Here is a 17414-nt window from a genome sequence, read left to right as displayed (position 1 = left end):
ACAGGATTTCATGAAATCCCCTCCACTATGCTGTAACATCTGGACGCTGCGTTTTTTTATGCATGCTGCTCAACGCTGCGTCATAAACGCAGCGTTTCCTGAACGTGGACACATACCCTTATGTGGCTGGAGTGTGTCAGCAGTTCCTGCAAGATGAAGGCATTGATGCTATGATCTGGCCAGCCTGTTCCCCAGACCTGAATCCGATTGAACACATCTGGAACATCGTGTCTCGCACCATCCACTAACGTGACATTGCACCACAGACTGTCCAGGAGTTGGATGCTTTAGTCCAGGTCTGGGAGGAGATCCCTTAGGAGACCGTCCGCCTCCTCATCAGGAGCATGCCCGGACCTGAGGAAGATTATGACCTGAGGAAGGGAACGCCCAAAATGTGTTGGTGCCACTTATTCATACACACACATATCTTGTACATGCCCTGTTGGAGGCTGGGGGACACAGGAGCATCCCCCCAAATATACTGGTACCTTTGGTTATTTGTTTTCTGCCTTTTTTTCCAAAATCTGGAAATAAGTTATAGAGTTCCCGTTCCTCTGCTTGGCACTCCAGAGGGATGCTGAGATGGTGAGCAAATGCACGTGGCTGTTTGTTGTAAATTATTCATTCTTCTGTAAAGAAAAATGATAAATCCTATCAATTAACCAAAATTGTGTCAACAAATGAGCTGTACTTTTTAGTTTTCTATGTACGGAGATTGAATTCTAGATGTGGACCGTGTCGGTTTCATGTACAGGTCTAGCGTCGTCCTTAATGCCCATCAGCGGGGCTGAACAAATTGCTCGTCAATAGGAAAGTGCATAGACAGTGATGGAAACCAGTAAATAAAATGGTTGGTGGTACATCGGCTGCCCGGCCAATGGGATTTGTCCAGCCCTGGTCATCAGTAGAACGATGTGAAGTACAGAGTTTGAGACTTTATTATTCTTTTTCCTTTGGTTTCAGCACCACATCTCCCAGGATTCATGGCCTCCGGGCGTTGAAGGCTAGAGCAGGACGGATACAGTGGAGGACACTGCATTTGGAAGTCTCCATTGCCACCCATTGTATGTCAGTTTTTTGATAAGTGGATAAACTCTTCTGGTGCATCTCACAGGTAATCAGATCTAGTGCCTTTTTTGTTGAATTTTTCTGAAATATTATTGATCTTGGGATAGCCAATTTATTTCCGTCACTACCAAATAATGATATATTCAATATACTAAAATATGTATTAATTTACTGTTCGAGAGGGGTGTGACTGCTTCCCTTCCCCCACCCTCCAGCAATCGGCACACTTCTGTTATTACATAGCCCCATCCCCTTATGCCGGAGTGTCCTGTTCTCAATTATTCACTTGAAAACTAAGTCCTCTTATTGTAGAGACAAATTAACAGGAGATAATTCTGCACAGAATGTAAAATCCTGCATGACGTTGGCAAATCTTAGGTTTGTATTCTTTTCTACCACTGCTGGTCCCTTGACATGTCATCTGTAGTGATGTATCGTACTACGACAGTGATTGACCACCGCAGTCAGCATGTCCTTGCAGCCAGTGGTGGAGGGGGAAATAATGCTTTTGGGAACCTTTTTTAAAGATTTTTTTTATATATATAATTGCCAGACCCCATTAAAACCCCAACCATATATCAGTAGTCATGTCTCTCCGTATCTGGGGTTGTGAATTTCTGACTAGGAATAAGGTATAATGGGTTACTGGGCATGGTGCACAAGGGGGTGTTTGGATCAGGGTTTGATGTGTAACTGCAAAACTAGGAATTGATTTAAAGAGTGGAAAAGCATAAAGAAAAGAGTTTCTTTTTTAGGATGGGGAAACTTTACTACAACCCAGAAGAATAGGAGGTTGTTCTTGTGTGTATAGTCTATACTATCTTTTATTGAGCTATCTCATGCCAGACATTGCTTTCAGATTGCTAGGATCATTATGACTGATCTGCGGTGGGCCATCGTTTGTTTCTCACCTACAGCTTTGTCGTGTCTACCGCATGGACAGCCATGGACTAAAGTGGCTGTCCATGCAGTAAAGCTAGACAAAATGTCCTGTATACAAAATCACTGTATTTTTTTTTTTCTTCAAATTTTTAGAAAATTTTTTATTTTGATCTACATGTTTACTCTTCTACAAAATGTCAACATTGGAATGTCATGATATTGGAGTAAAATTTTTTATATATATGTATGTATATATATATATATATAGATAGATAGATAGATAGATAGAGATATATATATATATATATATATATATATATATATATATATATATATATATATACTGTATATTAGATGTTTCCAGCCAGCTAACACTCGGCACGCTCATTGCTATCTAATTAACGCTGCTAGTGATTAAACTAAAGTAAATAATGACAGCATTCAATAGTGCTTATGCAGGTGGTAAATTTACTTAAAATGAAGTTAATAACAATAATAATCATGTGTGGGGACGCAGCCTCGTGTGGTAATGTGGAGGGACGGAGCCTTGTGTGGTAATGTGGGGGGGGCGGGATTATATGTGGTGGGGGCCGGATTGTGTGTGGTGGTGGGGGGCGGGATTATGTGTGGTCATGTGGTGGGGGGCCGGATTATGTGTGGTCATGTGGTGGGGGGGCCGGATTGTGTGTGGTGATGTGGTGGGGGGCATGATTGTGTGTGGTAATGTGGTGGGGGGCATGATTGTGTGTGGTAATATGGGGGGCAGAGCTACTGTGCAGGGGGCGGTATTAGCGAGTAATCACAATGAGATATATATATATACCGTATATACTCAAGTATAAGCCGAGATTTTCAGCCCAAATTTTTGGGCTGAAAGTGCCCCTCTCGGCTTATACTCGAGTCACGGTCGGCGGGTGAGGGGGAGAGCGCTGAGGCATACTTACCTAGTCCCGGCGATCCTGGCGCTCCCCCTGCCTGTCACACTGTCTTCGGGTGCCGCAGCTCTTCCCCTGTACAGCGGTCACGTGGGACCGCTCATTAGAGAAATGATTATGGACTCCACTCCCATAGGGGCGGAGCCGCCTATTCATTTCTCTAATCAGCGGTGCCAGTGACCGCTGACAGAGGAAGAGCTGCGGCACCCGAAGACAGTGTGACAGGCAGGGGGAGCGCCAGGATCGCCGGGACTAGGTGAGTATTTTATATTCACCTGTCCACGTTCCACCCGCCGGGCGCCGCTCTCTCTTCCGCGTCCTCTTGTTCTGACTGTTCAGGTCAGAGGGCGCGATGACGCATATAGTGTGCGCGCCGCCCTCTGCCTGATCAGTCAGTGCGGAGAGACGCCGGGACGGGACACTGAGGAGCTGCAAGCAAGAGAGGTGAGTATGTGTGTTTTTTTTTTTTTTTTTTTTATTGCAGCAGCAGCACCAGCGATATATATGGCACAGCTTTATGTGGAGTATCTATGGGGCAACGGTGCAGAGCACTATACATGGCACAGATTTATATGGCACATCTATGGGGCAACGGTGCAGAGCACTATATATGGTACAGATTTATATGGAACCTCCTTTGGGGCCATAATGAACGGTATGGAGCATCTATTTTTATTTTTGAAATTTACCGGTAGCTGCTGTATTTTCCACCCTAGGCTTATACTCGAGTCAATAAGTTTTCCCAGTTTTTTGTGGCAAAATTAAGGGGGTCGGCTTATACTCGAGTATATACGGTGTGTGTGTGTGTGTGTGTATATATATATATATATATATATATATATATATATATATAATATTTTATTAGATGGTGGCCCGATTCTAACGCATCGGGTATGCTAAAATACGTATGTATGTATGTATATAGCCGCCACATAGTATATAGCACAGGCCATGTAGTATGTAACACACACACACACACACACACACACACACACACACACACACACACACACACACACACACACACACACACACACACACACACACACACACACACACACTGTAGAATACCCGATGCGTTAATACAGGCCACACAGTATCTAACACTGCCCATGTAGTATATAGCAGCCACGCATTATGTAACACAGCCCACGTAGTATTTAGCAATGTGGGCACGATATCCCTGATAAAAAAAAAAAATTAAAATAAAAAATAGTTATATACTCACCTGCCGGGATCCAGCGAAGCTCTGGCAATGTGTGCTCGGCTGCCGCCATCTTCCCTTCTCAGGATGCATTGCAAAATTACCCAGATGACTTAGCGGTCTCGCGAGACCGCTAGTCTTCTGGGTAATTTTGCAATGCATCTCTGGGAACGGATGATGGCGGCAGGCGCGAGCGCATCGTCTAACTACGGAAGGTGAGAATAGCAGGTTTTTTGTTTTTTTATTATTTTTAACATTAGATCTTTTTACTATTGATGCTGCATAGGCAGCATCAATAGTAAAAAGTTGGGGACACACAGGGTTAATAGCAGCGGTAACAGAGTGCGTTACCCGTGGCATAACGTGGTCCGTTACCGCTGGCATTAACCCTGTGTGAGCGGTGACTGGAGGGGAGTATGGAGCGGGCGCCGGGCACTGAGTCCAGGGGAGTAGGGAGGGACTAATCGGACTGTGCCCGTCGCTGTTTGGTCGCGGTAGCCATGACAGGCAGCTGGCGAGACCAATCAGTGACGTGGGATTTCCGTGACGGAAGTTGCTGACAGAAAGACGGAAGTACCCCTTAGACAAATAAATATATATATTATACCATTAGAGAGGTTGTCCTAGTATATAGCATTGATGACCAATTGTTAAGATAGCTGACCAGTATCGGATTGATGGGGTACTGACACCTGCTACCACCACTGAGCAGCCCCTGATGTCTCCGGCAGATGTAGGCTTTGGACAGACCTGAGAAGAACAGTCATGTCTAATGTGTAACGTCTGATGCCGCAAGCTTCAGGACAGCTCCTGCTCTCTTACTGGGAGCCTGTCATTGTATTTGTGCTGCCCGAACCATAGGCACCATTAATCTGAGCCTAACTGCTCCACTGCACTCGGGTGTGTCTTTCTATGAAACCCTGCAGCACTTCACAGAAAGTGTAGTTTGAGAAACCAGCCAGCTTCACCCCACTCCACCACTCCAGTTAATAGATCTCTCCCATGTGTGTAGATGGGGAGAACACTAACGCCGGCCTCACACTCAGCGTATGTAAATACGGTCCGTTTTTTACGGCCGTAATACGCAGAAAAGTCCCCAAAATAGTGATCCGTATGTCATCCGTAGGCAGGGTGTGGCAGCGTATTTTGCGCATGGCATCCTCCGTATGTAATCCGTATGGCATCCGTACTGCGATATTTTCTCGCAGGCTTGCAAAATCGACATCTAATGGATTTATGTGCTCAAATGTTCTTTAAACCATGTATACAGTGTGTATATATATATATATATATATATATATATATATATATATATATATATATATATTATATATATATATATATATATACATATACATACATATATACATATACATACAGTGGGGCAAAAAAGTATTTAGTCAGTCAGCAATAGTGCAAGTTCCACCACTTAAAAAGATGAGAGGCGTCTGTAATTTACATCATAGTTAGACCTCAACTATGGGAGACAAACTGAGAAAAAAAAATCCAGAAAATCACATTTTCTGTTTTTTTTAATCATTTTATTTGCATATTATGGTGGAAAATAAGTATTTGGTCAGAAACAAACAATCAAGATTTCTGGCTCTCACAGACCTGTAACTTCTTCTTTAAGAGTCTCCTCTTTCCTCCACTCATTACCTGTAGTAATGGCACCTGTTTAAACTTGTTATCAGTATAAAAAGACACCTGTGCATACCCTCAAACAGTCTGACTCCAAACTCCACTATGGTGAAGACCAAAGAGCTGTCAAAGGACACCAGAAACAAAATTGTAGCCCTGCACCAGGCTGGGAAGACTGAATCTGCAATAGCCAACCAGCTTGGAGTGAAGAAATCAACAGTGGGAGCAATAATTAGAAAATGGAAGACATTCAAGACCACTGATAATCTCCCTCGATCTGGGGCTCCACGCAAAATCCCACCCCGTGGGGTCAGAATGATCACAAGAACGGTGAGCAAAAATCCCAGAACCACGCGGGGGGACCTAGTGAATGAACTGCAGAGAGCTGGGACCAATGTAACAAGGCCTACCATAAGTAACACACTACGCCACCATGGACTCAGATCCTGCAGTGCCAGACGTGTCCCACTGCTTAAGCCAGTACATGTCCGGGCCCGTCTGAAGTTTGCTAGAGAGCATTTGGATGATCCAGAGGAGTTTTGGGAGAATGTCCTATGGTCTGATGAAACCAAGCTGGAACTGTTTGGTAGAAACACAACTTGTCGTGTTTGGAGGAAAAAGAATACTGAGTTGCATCCATCAAACACCATACCTACTGTAAAGCATGGTGGTGGAAACATCATGCTTTGGGGCTGTTTCTCTGCAAAGGGGCCAGGACGACTGATCCGGGTACATGAAAGAATGAATGAGGCCATGTATCATGAGATTTTGAGTGCAAACTTCCTTCCATCAGCAAGGGCATTGAAGATGAAACGTGGCTGGGTCTTTCAACATGACAATGATTCAAAGCACACCGCCAGGGCAACGAAGGAGTGGCTTCGTAAGAAGCATTTCAAGGTCCTGGAGTGGCCTAGCCAGTCTCCAGATCTCAACCCTATAGAAAACCTTTGGAGGGAGTTGAAAGTCCGTGTTGCCAACGAAAAGCCAAAATCATCACTGCTCTAGAGGAGATCTGCATGGAGAAATGGGCCAACATACCAACAACAGTGTGTGGCAACCTTGTGAAGACTTACAGAAAACGTTTGACCTCTGTCATTGCCAACAAAGGATATATTGCAAAGTATTGAGATGAAATTTTGTTTCTGACCAAATACTTATTTTCCACCATAATATGCAAATAAAATGATAAAAAAACAGACAATGTGATTTTCTGGATTTTTTTTTCTCAGTTTGTCTCCCATAGTTGAGGTCTACCTATGATGTAAATTACAGACGCCTCTCATCTTTTTAAGTGGTGGAACTTGCACTATTGCTGACTGACTAAATACTTTTTTGCCCCACTGTATATATATTCTGTATTTATATTTAATTCAGCGCGATATATGTGAAAAGCCGGTAATTCAATTGCAGTCTTTTCATTTCTCCTTCACAAACGTGACATGATATGAGACATGGTTTACATACAGTAAACCATCTCATATCCTTTTTTTTTTTTTTTTTTTTTTTTTGCATATTCCACACTACTAATGTTAGTGTGTATATCTGGCCTCCACAGTCACCAGACCTGAACCCAATCAAGATGGTTTGGGGTGAGCTGGATCGCAGAGTGAAGGCAAAATGGCCAACAAGTGCTAAGCATCTCTGAGAACTCCTTCAAGATTGATGGAAGACCATTCCAGATTACTACCTCTTGAAGCTCATCAAGAGAATGCCAAGAGTGTGCAAAGCAGTCATCAAAGCAAAAGGTGGCTACTTTGAAGAACCTAGAATATAAGACATATTTTCAGTTGTTTTTTGTTAAGTATATAATTCCACATGTGTTAATTCAGTTTTCATGCCTTCAGTGTGAATGTACAATTTTAATAGTCATGAAAATACAGAAAAATCTTAAAATGAGAAGGTGTGTCCAAACTTTTGGTCTGTACTGTGTGTGTGTGTGTGTATGTATATATATATATATATATATATATATATATATATATATATATATATATATATATATATATATATATATATATATATATATACATATACATATACATACATACATACATACATACATACATACATACATACATACATACATACATACATACATACATACATACATACACTCACCGGCCACTTTATTAGGTACACCATGCTAGTAACGGGTTGGACCCCCTTTTGCCTTCAGAACTGCCTCAATTCTTCGTGGCATAGATTCAACAAGGTGCTGGAAGCATTCCTCAGAGATTTTGGTCCATATTGACATGATGGCATCACACAGTTGCCGCAGATTTGTCGGCTGCACATCCCAAAGATGCTCCATACAAGGCAGGATGGATCCATGCTTTCATGTTGTTTACGCCAAATTGTGCAGATGGTAGTGCTCGGCTTCAGGAAAATGGCCGCGGGATGCTGCGCGTGCGCAGATCGAGATCGCGGCGGCCATTTTCCTGAAGCCGAGTTCCATTGCAAGTGCCAGGGCTGGTGGGAGCAGGACCTATGAAGACGTCGCGGTCACATGACCGTGACGTCACGGCAGGTCCTTGCCGCACACCAGCCCTGGGACGGGACCTCTCCACAAGCTGACGCTTGTAATGGAGCGGTCCGGGGAGCGTGGCGAGGAGCGAGAAAGGCGGCGGAGGGTGAGTATAGCAGGTTTTTTTTTTTAATTTATTATTTTTAACATTACATTTTGTACTATTGATGCCGCATAGGCAGCGTCAATAGTACAAAGTTGGGGACACACAGGGTTAATAGCAGCGGTAACGGAGTGCGTTACCCGCGGCATAACGCGGTCCGTTACCGCCGGCATTAACCCTGTGTGAGCTGTGTATGCAGGCGCGCCGGCAGTGAGTGCGGGGAGTAAGCGGCCATTTTTTTTCTGGACTGTGCGCGTCGCTGATTGGTCGTGGCAGCCATGACAGGCAGCTGCCGAGACCAATCAGCGAACGAATAACTGTGACAGACAGAAGGACAGACGGAAGTACCCTTAGACAATTATATAGTAGATATATATATATATATATATATAATATACACACATCTGAAGTATTTTTGAAAGAATAAAAATATACAGATATTTGTTATTGAAACGTAATTAGCTTACATTTAAGACCGCACGTATACAAAGTACAACAAGGGGTTTCAATAAAAAAGGTAAAGAAATGAACTGGAATATAAGTTGGTATGCATGCAGCGTGTAGACACTGTTGCCATTAAACAGAGAGAACCTAAGATAAAAGCAAAGTGAGCAAATACCCTGCACTAAATAGCTGTAGTGCATGGAAATAACTTGGGGTACTTGGATAACATAATTTTAATCATAAAAACATAAAACCCATCCCACCACCTCACGCTGACCCTATTCTTGATGGTCCTAACCTCTAGTATTAAAAACTTACCGTATGCCAAATGGCATAAATGTGAATAAGGGCCGAGAAAGACTGAGACTCCATGGACGTTCAGCAATGGTTCGCTGTATAAATGCAATGTCCAGCTAAAAAAAAAAGGAATGTCACACCCTTATCTGCACAGAGTGCAAAACCAATAGAAATGTGCTAGAATATGTTTGTGTGCTTGCATCATGTAGGTACGTGTTCACATTGGCGACTAAACCTAAAAGTGTTTAAATCGAATATTCTTCCTATCAGATCCGAACACATGTCATGGATCACTGAAAATAATTATGTGGCTTGGTTAGGGACTCTGACATACCATGACTCCAGTCTGCACTCTAGATACCTAAGACAGAGATGCTGGTCACTAATAAAGATTAAAGGCAATCTGTCACCCAAACCATTCCAACAAAGATGAAACTATTGTGTATAGCACACCCTGAAATTAAAGGGGCTGTTCTCTTTAAATTAAAGGGAACCTGTCACCACGTTTTTGGAAGATGGGATAAAAATAGCGTTAAATAGGGGCAGAGGTGGGCGTTACATTAGTGTGTGTGTTATGCGTTTATTACCCACCTAAGTTGCCGAAATAACTTTGCAAAGTCTCCGTTTTCGCCTGTCAATCAGGCTGGTCAGGTCACATGGGCGTGTTGTCTTCCCCCAGATTTGGCGTAGTTTTCCGTTGGTGGCGTAGTGGTGTGCGCATGCCCAAAGTCCGGAATCCTCTTCCAGGGGATTTAAAATAGCGCGGTGTTCGTTATTGCATTGGTGATCGGTGGGCGCGGCCATCTTCCTTTGGCCGCGCGTGCGCAGAAGCGGCGCTCTGCTGGCCGCGGCTTCAGGAAAATGGCCGCGGGATGCCGCGCGTGCGCAGATGGATATCGCGGCGGCCATTTTCCTGAAGCCGCGGCCAGCAGAGCGCCGCTTCTGCGCACGCGCGGCCAAAGGAAGATGGCCGCGCCCACCGATCACCAATGCAATAACGAACACCGCGCTATTTTAAATCCCCTGGAAGAGGATTCCGGACTTTGGGCATGCGCACACCACTACGCCACCAACGGAAAACTACGCCAAATCTGGGGGAAGACAACGCCCATGCGACCTGACCAGCCTGATTGACAGGCGAAAACGGAGACTTTGCAAAGTTATTTCGGCAACTTAGGTGGGTAATAAACGCATAACACACACACTAATGTAACGCCCACCTCTGCCCCTATTTAACGCTATTTTTATCCCATCTTCCAAAAACGTGGTGACAGGTTCCCTTTAAGTTTTTCCCCTTTCCACAGTTTGCTGATAGTATACCTGGTAATTAAGACTAGAGGGATCCAGCTACTGTTCACACGGTAATCCCTGGAGTAGTACTAGCGCCATGTGCCCTCGTGACTTCCTCTTCACGGCAATGCCCACATGGTCTTGTCAGAATTGAAGAATGGCGCGTAATGATCCGTTCTGTTCGCCATCTGACATATACTGGCTACAAAAACTATCAGAAGTGTCCCTAGAACAGATTTTCAGCTCAAGACCCCCAGGCCACATAATGCCCATGCTACTGTGGTCACCTTGCATGGCCTAAATGTGCTCCCATGGCTGCAGCGTCTCCTGACTTGTCTCCCATCCAGCACATCTTGACATCATTGGTCTGCAATTGCAAATGGAGCGCATATTTGATACTAAATAAATCAAGATGTTTTCAAATTGTAGTTTTCATCATTTGTATATCAGTGAGATATCTATACTATGATTTTCATAATTCCACACTTTTCTTTATTGCTGTTGCAATGTCAATGTAGAGGAGTGTAAGTTACACAATACTAGAACTTTATATTAGCTGATGTGCTGCCACATGGACCTCTATCTGGACTGTGCTGGGAGGTCTCCTTTATGGTACTTTTTTTTTTTTTTTAATTGTCTGGTCTTGTTTGTAAACTAATTACGTGTCAAAAATAAACACAGAGTAAAAAAAAATATATATATCACAAATGCTTTAGCTTTGCCTTGAGTATTATGATTGCACCAGGTTGTGAGTACTCTTGATACAGTTCATACCACAAACCCCACAGGGCACAATGGAAATGCAAACTTTACGTGCCATAGCTACAATCTGATGTGTACACCATCCACGGACATATCTGTGGTTGGGGAACATGATGACTTTTGTAGTTCCAAGTACAGCCTGAATCTCTCATCCCGGGAAACTCTTCTGACAAAGCAGAAACCATGAATATCATAGATCTGTCTGTTTCCTGAAGCTCTCGCAGAACCAATCCAGAAAACGTTTCTGTATTTTATCCCTTTTATTTTTGCGCGGTTTTGCCTTGTTTTTATGTCTTTTTATTTTTTTTTTCTTTATAGCTTTATAAGCACTGTGCATTTTTTTTTCTTCTCCAAATCAATTAATTAAACCCAAAATACAATATGTGTGCTCCTTGCTGATCTAAACGTACCTAGAGCGAAATAGCCTGGTGGTGTTACCCTGTGTATGCCACAGTACAGGCAGTGTAACTGTTTGGTCCTTGGGAAATCTGTGTGTGCTAGGGCTTTACCCAGGTAGGTAGTGGTGCCAGCAAAAAGAGTGGTGTGGTATATGAACTGGCTGTGGGTGGGCAGTGTTCGTGATGAGGGCCATTCTAACATTTGTTTAGCTAGAACATAGCATATCCTGCATGGACCTCCTTTTCTGTTATCTTGTTAACCGGTTAGATGGGAGGATGTGAAAGACAGACCAGGAATTGTGAATTAACTTTCTTGCAGTTCATGCAGGTGGGAAGCCATCATGGTCCTCAACAAAGAGCGAACCTGTCGGGGGGTGAGGGGGTCGGCCTAACCTGTACCTCACCTGCTGCACTGGAGAGAATATACAGACCTCCATGCAAATGGGGAAGTAAGGTAATAGGCTGTACACCCACGATGAGCTTTTATTGTGTTTTTTGGCGCCGCATATTTTCACTGTGCAAAAACACACCATTTTACAGTACCAGGAAAGGAAATCTCCTGCCCACTGTGCTGCTGCTTTTTATGCTGCGTAAACTGACCTGCAATGCATTTCTTCAATCCGCAGCATGTCAGTTTATCTCGTGGGTGCACTGAGTTTTCTGTACAGAATTTCCCCATAGACTTTTATACTAGAGGAGGTTAATCTGCAGGTTAAAAAAAACGCACATGCGTTTACGCAGCATAACGGCGTCCAAAATCAAAGCAGCTTTATTTAACCCTTCAACGACCATCGATACACCTTTTAATGGTGGTAGTTAAGTGTACTTTAAACCACAGCGCTGTTAATTAACGGCGCTGTGAAAAAAGTGTATAGCGCCCCCCAGAGTCGGAATTTCTCCGGGGTCTCGCCTGCCGAGGGTAGCAGAGTCCCCAGAGAACTTGATTCGGGTCGGTTTTTACCGAACCCGGGGTTGTGATTACCGTTATTAGGCCGGAGTCACACTACAGCGAGATACGGCCGAGTCTCGCCTGTTAAAAACAAGCTCTGGCACCAGCACTCCGGAGCGGAGCGTGCGGCTTTATGTATTGCTGTGCAGCTGCGCGCTCCGCTCTGGAGTGCCAGTGCCAGAGCTGGGTTTTAACCTGCAAGACTTGGACGTATCTCGCTGTGTGTGATCCCGGCCTAAACCGTATAATGTCGACCGCAAAAAAAAAAAAAAAAAAGTGTGATTTGCCATTTAAATTTCTCTCTCCTCTGATGTGATTGCACATCAGAGGAGAGAGAAATAGGGTCCCTGATAGTTATCGGTGTCTCCTGGTGTCCCTTGGTCCTCCTGCTTCCCCCCACGGCTGCTGGCATCCTCTTCCGGAAAGAAAATGGCGGGCGCATGCGCACTGTGCCCGCCGAGATAAACAATAGGAAGATTTTTCCTATTAGTTCATTTTGGTCACTGTGATAGGGTCTATCACCGTGATCAAAATTAAAAAAAAGTAAATAAAATCCCCTTTATCACCCCCTTAGTTAGGGAAAAATAATAAAATAAAATATATTTATTTCAATTTTCCCATTAGGGTTAGAGTTGGGCTAAAGTTAGGGTTGGCATTAGGGTTAGTGGTGTGTTGGGGTTATTTTGTGGTTATGATTAGGGTTATGGTTAGGGTTGTGGTTATGGTTGGGGTTAGGGTTGTAGTTAGGGCTGGGGTTAGGGGTGTGTTGGGGTTAGGGGTGTGATTAGGGTTGGGATTAGGGATAGGGGTGTGTTGAGGTTAGGGTTGGAGTTAGAATTCTGGGGTTTCCACTGTTTAGGTACATCAGGGGGTCTCCAAACGTGACATGGCTCCACCATTGATTCCATCCAATTTTGCGTTCAAAAAGTCAAACGGTGCTCCTTCCCTTCCAAGCTCTGCCGTGCGCCCAAACAGTGGTTTACCCCCACATATGAGGTATTCAGGAGAGATTGCGCAACTAATTTTGTTTATCATTTTTTTCTTTTTACACTTGTGAAAAAAAAAAAAATGGTTCTGAAGTAAAATATTTTTTGGGGGAAAGAAAGGTAAATGTTAATTACTTTTTTCCTTCCACATTGCTTCAGTTCCTGTGAAGCACATAAAGGGTTAATAAACTTATTGAATGTGGTTTTGAGCACCGTGAGGGGTGCAGTTTTTAGAATGGTGTCACTTTTGGGTATTTTCTGTCATGTAGGCCCCTCAAAGTGACTTTAAATGTGAGGTGGGCCCTAAAAATAAAATGGTTTTGTAAATTTTGATCTAAATATGAGAATTCGCTGGTCAACTTGTAACCCTTATAACTTCCTAACAAAAAAAATGTTTTTTCCAAAATTGTGCTGATGTAGACATGTGGGAAATGTTAAGTACCGGTATTTTGTGTGACATATCTCTCTGATTTAAGGGCATAAAAATTAAGTTTGAAAATTGCAAAATGTTTAATTTTTTTGCCATATTTCCATTTTCTCATAAATAAACGCAAGTAATATTGAAGAAATTTCACCACTATCATGAAGTACAATATGTAACAATACGACATTCTCAGAATCAGTGGGATCTGTTGAAGCGTTCCAGAGTTATAACCTCATAAAGGGACAGTGGTCAGGATTGTAAAAATTGTCCCGGTCATTAAGCTGGAAATTGGCTCCGTCACTAAGGGTACCGTCACATTAAGCGACGCTGCAGCGATAGCGACAACGATGCCGATCGCTGCAGCGTCGCTGTTTGATCGCTGGAGAGCTGTCACACAGACCGCTCTCCAGCGACCAACGATGCCGAGGTCCCCGGGTAACCAGGGTACACATCGGGTTGCTAAGCGCAGGGCCGCGCTTAGTAACCCGATGTTTACCCTGGTTACCAGCGTAAAAGTAAAAAAACAAACAGTACATACTCACCTGCGCGTCTCCCAGCGTCCGCTTCCTGACACTGACTGAGCTCCGGCCCTAACAGCACAGCGGTGACGTCACCGCTGTGCTTTCACTTTCACTTTAGAGCCGGATCTCAGTCAGAGCAGGAAGCAGACGCTGGAGGACGCGGCCCTGCGCTTAGTAACCCGATGTTTACCCTGGTTACCAGTGTAAAACATCGCTGGTATCGTTGCTTTTGGTGTCAAACACAACGATACACGGCGATCGGACGACCAAATAAAGTTCTGGACTTTATTCAGCGACCAGCGACATCACAGCAGGATCCTGATCGCTGCTGCGTGTCAAACTAAACGATATCGCTAGCGAGGACGCTGCAACGTCACGGATCGCTAGCGATATCGTTTAGTGTGACGGTACCTTAAGGGGTTAAAGGGAACCTGTCACCACGTTTTTGGAAGATGGGATAAAAATAGCGTTAAATAGGGGCAGAGGTGGGCGTTACATTAGTGTGTGTGTTATGCGTTTATTACCCACCTAAGTTGCCGAAATAACTTTGCAAAGTCTCCGTTTTCGCCTGTCAATCAGGCTGGTCAGGTCACATGGGCGTGGTGTCTTCACCCAGATTTGGCGTAGTTTTCCGTTGGTGGCGTAGTGGTGTGCGCATGCCCAAAGTCCGGAATCCTCTTCCAGGGGATTTAAAATAGCGCGGTGTTCGTTATTGCATTGGTGATCGGTGGGCGCGGCCATCTTCCTTTGGCCGCGCGTGCGCAGAAGCGGCGCTCTGCTGGCCGCGGCTTCAGGAAAATGGCCGCGGGATGCCGCGCGTGCGCAGATGGATATCGCGGCGGCCATTTTCCTGAAGCCGCGGCCAGCAGAGCGCCGCTTCTGCGCACGCGCGGCCAAAGGAAGATGGCCGCGCCCACCGATCACCAATGCAATAACGAACACCGCGCTATTTTAAATCCCCTGGAAGAGGATTCCGGACTTTGGGCATGCGCACACCACTACGCCACCAACGGAAAACTACGCCAAATCTGGGGGAAGACAACGCCCATGCGACCTGACCAGCCTGATTGACAGGCGAAAACGGAGACTTTGCAAAGTTATTTCGGCAACTTAGGTGGGTAATAAACGCATAACACACACACTAATGTAACGCCCACCTCTGCCCCTATTTAACGCTATTTTTATCCCATCTTCCAAAAACGTGGTGACAGGTTCCCTTTAAAGCATGATGCACCAAACACACAAAAAAGACGGTTAAAGTCAGGGTCATCTTGGGGAGGACATTGTGCATTATCACTTTAATGCATACATTTTTAGATTGCCTCAAATCGTTTACGGGTCATGGCCATGAAGAAGAGTGAAGTGTTGTATTAATCCCTTGGGGTATGTGTCCACGTTCAGGATTGCATCAGGATTTGGTCAGGATTTTATGCAGGTAAAATCCTGACCAAATCTGCACCTGAGGTCACTGGCCGGTCACCTGCGTTTTTTCTGCAATGTAAGGACATGCTGCGTTCTTAAAAGACGCGCCGCGTGTGAGTTTTCTCGGGTGTGCCGCATGCATCTTATACTGCATAGTGGAGACAGGATTTCATGAAATCCCCTCCACTATGCTGTAACATCTGGATGCTGCGTTTGACGCTGCAGCTCAACGCTGCGTCAAAAACGCAGAGTTTCCTGAACGTGGAAACATACCCTTGATGACCGCCAATATGTCTACATACAGGTGACAATCCAGCAGCTGTCGGCTGTACACTATTGCTGACAACTTGCTGTATCAGCCACAATCAGTGTTGACACCGTCCATATCTGATTAACCCCTTAGATGCTGCTGTCAAAGTTGACTACATCATATAAAGGGTTAACAGAGTGTGGGGGCTTCCTATTTAACTACATCGGCACCCAGAGATCATGATTTTGTGGACCTGATGTTTGCGATGGCAAGTCACGGCCAAATAGCGGCCTTAGTCTTCCGGCTGTAGTAGCCTATTTATAAGTTACCGATATTTAGGTGGTAAAAATACACTTTTTTTTTATTTCTGTCATGTCACTTTGCATTAATTCCTGAAAAGCACCTGAAGGGTTAATAAACTACCTGACTGCAGTTTTCAGTATGTCAGGGGGTGCTGTTTTTAAAATGGTATCACTTTTGAAGGTTTTCCAATATATGGGAACCCTAAAGGCATTTCAAACATGGATAGGTCCCTAAAAAATAAATTTTGTAAATTTCCTTGAAAAAATGAAAAATTACTGCTGCATTTTTAAACCTCCTGAAATGCTAACAAACTAAAATAACATTTTACAACTGGTGCTGATGTAAAGCAGACGTGTGAAATGTTATTTATTAATGTTTTCTGTGATATGACTACCTGGATTAAAGAGATAATCATTCAAAGTTTGAAAATTGCAAATTATTTTACATTTGTCAAGTTTAATTTTTTTTTTTTTAATAAACACAAAACATTTCAACCTAAAATTTCTATTATCAAAAATTATAATGTGCCACAATCTCCAAATCACTGGGATTTGTAGAAGCATTCCAGAGTTATTACCACATAAAGTGACAGTGGTCAGACTTAAAAAATTTGGCTCCATCACTAAGGGGTTAAACATCAGCACTCTAATATTGCCCAAATTCACTAACCCCATGTGATGAACCAGACCTCGAAACATCATAATTTTTACTGCATCTACAGGGGTCCAGTTAGAAAACGATGATGAAGGGTAGTTTTGTGCTAACAATTGCAAGCTGTACAAATTTGTTTGGGCCACCATGAGGTTTACAAAATCCTGAGAGAAAGACTTTCTATGAGGCCAGTGGTGTCAAATTTAGATTTTTTGATTGTTCAACAAAATCAGGAATCAGTGGCTCATAGTCTTCAGGGAGTGAGGTCTATACGGGTTCAGTTTCTGCCCTGGGGCGTCTGCTTGGCGGTTCAGTATCACTGGAGGAAGAGGAAAAAATAAAGAAAGGTGGGATCCTCTG

At 43.9% G+C, this 17414-nt stretch overlaps 2 protein-coding genes across 3 annotated transcripts in view; one reads left to right on the top strand and one right to left on the bottom strand.

The window, feature by feature from the left end:
- The window catches only part of METTL15 (methyltransferase 15, mitochondrial 12S rRNA N4-cytidine), a 611732-nt gene extending 611225 nt beyond the window's left edge, over positions 1 to 507 (bottom strand). The window contains exon 1 of the mRNA XM_077288052.1: positions 489 to 507. The gene's annotated coding sequence lies outside the window, so the exon portion shown is untranslated. The remainder of the gene's footprint in view (positions 1 to 488) is intronic.
- KIF18A (kinesin family member 18A) overlaps positions 1 to 17414 on the top strand; it is a 174212-nt gene that overhangs the window by 3574 nt on the left and 153224 nt on the right. Inside the window, exon 2 of one of the 2 annotated variants that reach the window (XM_077288046.1) lies at positions 964 to 1114. The gene's annotated coding sequence lies outside the window, so the exon portion shown is untranslated. Of the gene's footprint in view, positions 1 to 963; positions 1115 to 15406; positions 15543 to 17414 lie in introns of those variants that run through there. The other variant, XM_077288047.1, reaches the window with a different exon arrangement.

Source organism: Ranitomeya variabilis, chromosome 2 (assembly GCF_051348905.1).
Source record: "Ranitomeya variabilis isolate aRanVar5 chromosome 2, aRanVar5.hap1, whole genome shotgun sequence".
NCBI lineage: Eukaryota > Metazoa > Chordata > Amphibia > Anura > Dendrobatidae > Ranitomeya > Ranitomeya variabilis.
This window is presented reverse-complemented; position numbering and strand designations above follow the sequence as displayed.